Raw genomic sequence first — 6,644 nt, 5'->3', positions numbered from 1 at the left:
TCGATTATAATTTAATATTTAATTATTATCGATTTTAATATCTTCATATTGGTCGTAATATTTGCCACGTGTATGAATCTATCTTGTATTAGCAGTTCTCCGTATGATACATCTGTATGATAAATTGTGATTAAAAAATCTAATTTTTAAAGTTTAAACTAACTTTTTATATATAACATTAAAGGAAATTATATATTAAATTTTATTTCATTAAAATATTAAAGTTATTTTTTTTAAATAATAAAACTTTAGAAAAAAATCGCACACCTTTTTTTTATTAATATAAATTATGTCACTTTTAACAAGTATAAAAAGTAGATTTATCAGATCATTTTGTGTGGTGATGTGTCCTTATGCCTGATAACCATGGTAACGGTAGGACTCGAATCGGCAACCTCTTAAGTGGAGAGCGAGTACGTTAACCACATGGACAACCAGGTCTAAAAGCAAATATATATAGGTCATTTAGATTGAATGCCATTTATTTCAAAATTTTATATTTCAGATTTTTATATTTATATTTCAGATATTCAGAGCTTGATCTCTTTTATTTTATTTTATTTTTTTACCTTTTGAATGGCAAATGTCTTCTGCTTCAAGAGTTTCTAGGTATTTTTAGCATTCATCTTGAGGCGAATTTTCAATTCTCCCTTCATTTTCAAAATTATTATTATTAATATTATTCTTGAATAATTCGTCGTTTCGTGATGTTTTTACGCTAGTAGTAATATCAGAGTTTTCACAAGATAGCTGTTTACATAGGTTCAGTGTCACCCAGCAAGACACTAAACCTATGTAAGGTTCAGTGTCTTTCCTTTTTAACGGTTTATCAGTCTACTAACTGTGAACTTGTCCACCCACTTCCTTGTTGGGCTAAACAAAGTCGGTATTACCCACAAACGTGTATGGACCTTGACCCCCCCCCCTTAATAGGCGTTTCTAAGTCAAACTGTCGCAAATGTGTTATTTGATATACTTGATGAGGATCAATTACCTGTCGTTATGTTCCTTGATTTTTATTTTACTTGTTTTTCCTTTCGTAGCAGTCTCGAGATGACTTCTGGATTTTTTTCCCTATGCCTATTGAGATTTTTTTTTTTGCATCGTTTGATTAGAATGCTAAAGCAGGTTCTCGGTCTGTTGAACTGAATTTCCAATACTCGAGTCTTCATGTGAATTCTCTACCTTAACTAGGAGTTTATTCTGAGACACTTTATCTCGTTGATAGCAATAAAATAACACGCAATCTCGTTCTAAACTATGTTGATCTAATCTCCGATTTTTAAGTGCCATATTCAGAAATTCACCAGAGTTCCTTAGGGCTGTCATAAATATACTCCGCCGTTGGCATCCAGTTTCCATTTTTCTATTGCTATATACAGTTTGAATACAAATAAAGAATATTGTGTTCATTAATTCTTATCTTTTTAGAATATTTATAAAATAAAAGATATAAGTATAACTTATATGTAAGTTTTATATCATATTAAAAACATGACACGAATAAAAACTTATCTTAAAACTAAAGACTAATAATGTCTTTCTAGTTTGCTTTCTGTCTGTTTTATCTTCCTATGAAAATACTTCGGCCAGAAGATACACGTTTAAAATGAAAGCAAACTCAATTTTGTGAGCGATCGCTTTATACGCAAAGATATTTCTTATCTCAGCAACTTCGATGACTTTCTTCAGGGGAGACTTATGTGAAAAATTTGGAGGCTTCATATTAACTGAGTCTTCTTTGTTCAAAGTTTCTTCTTTTCTTTTATTTTGAATAATCTTCAGGTTGACATACAAGCCATACGGTAAGAAATTTAGAAATATAACAAATGTTAATCAGATAAGCAAGATAAAATATATAAAGCTAGTCTGACTTTATTTACATAATGAACCTGTTAAATACAAAGCAGCTTTGGTTTCTAAAAAAAAATAGAAAACTGTTTGTGTTAGTTAAGTAAACGTTTTTTTTTTTTTTAAATCAATATCTAATAAATTTATTGTAGTAATATCTAAACATTGTCTTTTTGGTTTAGATTTTTTTAAAAATTTTATAATATATACATCATATCAATAGTTTTAATGGCGTTATCTACTAAAATTCTCTAAGAAAAAAAAATCACCAAATGACGAAATCTATTTAAATGTCAGGGATGTTTCACTAAATTTACTCTGTTATTTCTGCGTATACTTTTGGCATAGAAATACATGGGTCATGTTACACGGACTTACGGTCCATTAATTTTCTTCATACAGCACGTCTCCTACAGCTTTTAATGACCATAATTATGTTGCTAACTGGAAATGATATTAAGAATTTTTACAAAGTTGTAAGAGGCGAGGGAAGATTCTTTCCTATTTATTTCTGTCCGTAATTATTGTTTCTTTTTTTATATCTGAGAAATTATAAAATAATTTTCTTGCTTTATTCACCATTTCTAATTGCAGAGATTCACTATAAAACTTCCCCTTACTTGTTCTTCCTGTAGGACCTGCAGGTTGCAGTTGCTTAACCTTCCTGTACAGTGAACTTCCCGAGTAGATGATTACCGGTCTTAGAGATTGCACGCGTTTTTAGCAAATGCTAAATGCTTCCTATTACGAATGAAACAGTCTTATTCCGTGATTGCAATGGCACGCAAGCTTGACGTTTTACACACGATCACGCGTACCCTATTCAAAATGTATGCGTGGATAGAATAGGAAGAGGTGAAGTGGGGAGGAAATCGAGGAATATTTTCGCCCTGTTCTAGTATTAGAATCCAAAGCGACCTTGTGTATCGACAGCTCACGAAGTTTCTATTCTCCAATACAAAAATAGACAATCTGTTGTAACAATGAAAGTAATCTTTCGTTCCGGTTTTCATAGATAATTGACAGTTGTGGAAGTTGACTGCTAAAAGTGATTGGTCTTCGGAGTACATTGACCATTGTTTTCAAATAGATGCTTAAAGAATCATAAATGAGCGAACTCATGAAAAATCGACAAAGAGTAAAGCTTTGAATTTAACTGGAATTAATGTGAAAATAAAATTACTATTATTTTATTTTGGATATTATTGTGTTGTTAAAAATCTTTAAGATTTTCTGCTCTTCATTAATGAGACTAAATGACAGAATAAAGGAAACAGAAAATTTGAACTTATTGATTTTAATATGAAGATGAGTCCGCTCATAGTACGAATTGAATTAATATAAAGTACGGACTTGCTAGCTTTGGTAAGATGAAATTAAAAATCAAGAACTGTGAATCATATGTGAACAGTAAGATTCATCTATAGTTTTTTTTTTTTTTTTTTTTCGTATTCAAGAAAGAGTTTCATTTTGCTTAGAGCAGCGTTTTTCAAACTGTGGGTCGTGAAATCATTTCAAAGAGTAGCAACCAGTATTTCTTTAAATGAAATAGAATAGAAAATATCCCAGTGAATCTTGCAGACTGCGTAGCTTGAACACGTTGTCACATTCCATGCTTCTATTCAAGCCCGAAATCCCTTGGCCATATACTCGTATGTCCCTACCGAGTCGAGCGGGCGCATTTTTACACAGGTTTAAATACATGCAGCATGCCAGTTTGATCAATTAAATTTTATTCGCAAAAAATTAGTACCGATGAGCAGCTATTATATTATAATAAAAATTTAAAAAATTTTTTTTGTATTGTTTGAATTTTTTTCTATCTCATATTAGCGTACTTAAAAAACAACAACAACTTTATTTTGTAGTAAGGGCATATTGTTTTCTGAAACGTTTCAGTTTATATATATATATATATATATATATATATATATATATATATATATATATATATATATTTTTTTTTTTTTTTTTTTTTTTTTTTTCATATTACCTTTTTCACAGAATCTGTAATCGTACAGTTATAATCATTTTCATTGTTCTGTGTTTTGCTGATAAGCGTGATGCAAGGGTGTGTAGTATATGTCAAAGATTACATTAGCAGATTAGGATAAAAAATTTAATCTGAATTAAAGGTTCATAAATTTTCTATCGATTTATATATATATTAGGTTTTCATGGTTACTGGATTGAACATTTTTCAAAATAATTAATATATATTACACTAAAACAGTTTAGTATCAAATAATAAGCTGATAAGAACTGATACCATACATTTTTCGTATCTCGGTCTTTTGTCTAAGAACAAAGCGTAGCATCTGTTCTTGTTATCTTTATTTGTGCTTAATATCAGGTTATCACCTTGGTCTAAATACATTCAACATTTTTTGAAAGGTGGTAAATTGATAGGAGCGTGGTCCACCTTTGCTACGAGTTGCCGTGTGTGTATGCTGCCTCTGTTACTTCTTGGGTATTGTGAATCGCGTTTAGAAAGGTTTGTAAAACACTTAGGGTACCTTACTACATATCTCCCTAAGAGAAATTTCAGTTCAGATGGACTGATTTACGTTTTTTTTACACACAATCTGTAATACAGTTATAATAATTTTCATTGCTGTTTCTGTGCTTTGCTGATAAGGATGATGTAAGGTGTGTAGTGTTTGTCAAGGATTACATTAGCAGATAAGGATAAAAAAAATTATCTGAATTAAAAGTTCAGAATTTTTCTATGGATTTTGGTTTCGTATAGTTACATCCAACTCTATGTGAAGATATTAAATCTCAAAATATACAATTCATTCGCTGGAAGTTGGAGTATTTTGACTGTTTCCTGCAGTATATATATATATATATATATAAATTTTATTTCAAAGATGGTTAATTGAGTTAACTTACTCAGTCCTCGAGGCATATAGGTACTGCGACTTGAGTAAGTTCACTGTTACTAAATAAATGGAAAATTAAATATAAAACGCTTAAGAAAGTATACTTAATTAAAAAAAAAAACACGTAGAATCAAGAAGAAATGCACTGTACAATTCTCATTCCCATAAATTTATTTTAGTGCCTGTGCAAGTCTTGTGATAAGACTCATCACTCTAGATCGGTAGAAGAAAGAATTTATAGATGTGATTCTTGTCACCTATCATTTATAAGAACTGTTTCTAAGTGGTTTTTAGCTCTCTTGAGTTAGTCAATTTTTGGTGCAGCAATTAGGGATTTTTTTCCTTAAGGAGCACGGAGTTTTAACCCCACAACTCAGATAACTTGACCAGAGAATCCACGCTATAATATTAGCTAGGATTAGAAACACGAGGTGACAGCAGACAGTTGCTTACTATGTTCTTATTTCACCCTTACATACACTGGCAAATGATCGGACTAATTTCTGGAGATTACCAAGTGGAGACTAGTTGCCAATTGATTTCCAAAAAGTTAAGGTTAAAGAGATCCACCATTTGAAAAATAAAATGATACAGAGAATTTATTTCTTTTATTCTATTTCATAACTTCATTTTAGTTATGCCTTACATATTTTAACTTCTCGGCTCCAAAAAAAAGACATGACATATTTATAAAAGTTATTACATCATTCCGATGATATCCCTAGAATCAGAAGTGTTTACAGCTAAATATATAAATATTTCCACATTTTTAAAACTCATAATTATTCAATGAGAATTACCAGGAAATTTTTAAGAAAAACTTCGCTTTTTGCGTAATCTAGAATCTTCTATAGTTCTCATAGAATAGTGTGGGTTCTAAAACGAGAAAAGCGAAATAGAAAGAGGCGAATGGTCTCTGTAGAGTGCAGTTAGCAATTTAAGGAGAATCATTTCTGGATTTTTAACAGAAATTTCTTGCGATGTCATTATAGTTTTTGATAAGTTTTAATACGGTTCGTTTGGTTGTAGAACAAGTCTTCTTTCCTCGTAAATTGTTCGTTATTTATTCCATCATCTTACAATAAATATAATGAGTACAGTTCCCGCTTTTTGGGGAAAGGGGGGGAAAGAAAAGCCACCTTATCTTGTCGATTTTCAATGTTCTCTTTGGAGATTTATAAATGAATTCAGTAATGAATAAATGATTCGTTCAAATTATATTTTGATAGTACGAAATTCAGGCAAAGAAAACGAGGTCAAACTGGAAAAACGAATGTGGATATTTGTAAATAATCCATGCGGTTTTCTTTGCCATTTCAATCTTACGTTCATTTGTCAGAATTCGTTGTTATTATTTTATTTTACACACAACACACACTATGATTCTTAACAAATGATTTAGACTCATTCGGATGCATTGATATGTGAAATCTCAAAGGCATTATTGAAATTCAGTGACTTCCTGGTTTTGGAATTAAAATTCAGTTGGCATTTTCTTAAACGATGCGAAACGTGCAGGAAAAACTCCAGCGTCAAAGTGGTCAGACCTGCAGTCTGGTCCCTCCTACCTCAGACTACAATACTAAAGTCGTAAACTTTTCGTGTGCTTAAAATGTGCGAAGCATTCAAACTTATCGGTACCGTAACTGGCCTAATCTAGTAATTGGTAAGTGGCGTGATCTATTCCTTGAAACAGGTAACAGGGACAAAAGCCAAAGATTATTTAGGGTTCGTGACTGTGCACGTGTATCGTGTTACAATTACTCCACATAAAAATAAACCTAATTTCAGATTTTTTTTTTTTTTTCCTTTGAAGATCACTCGATGTCGAGTTGTTTGAGTGATCCTAGTTGGGGAGATGCTGGGAGTATTAAAGCCATCATTCAAATTACAGTATTGCATTTGATG

At 31.2% G+C, this 6,644-nt stretch overlaps 1 non-coding gene across 1 annotated transcript; it reads left to right on the top strand.

The window, feature by feature from the left end:
* Positions 1-4,129: 4,129 nt before the first annotated feature.
* LOC150104131 (U2 spliceosomal RNA) lies at positions 4,130-4,315 on the top strand. Its single transcript, XR_016548742.1, has one exon. It is a non-coding gene; the product is annotated as a U2 spliceosomal RNA (small nuclear RNA).
* The last annotated feature ends 2,329 nt before the right edge of the window (positions 4,316-6,644 follow it).

The sequence above is a fragment of the Typopeltis vanoorti genome, chromosome 8 (assembly GCF_054136105.1).
Source record: "Typopeltis vanoorti isolate ZY-2024b chromosome 8, IOZ_Tvanoo_1.0, whole genome shotgun sequence".
Lineage (NCBI taxonomy): Eukaryota > Metazoa > Arthropoda > Arachnida > Uropygi > Thelyphonidae > Typopeltis > Typopeltis vanoorti.
Note: the sequence above shows the minus strand (reverse complement) of the source record. Positions and strands in the feature narration are given on the sequence as shown.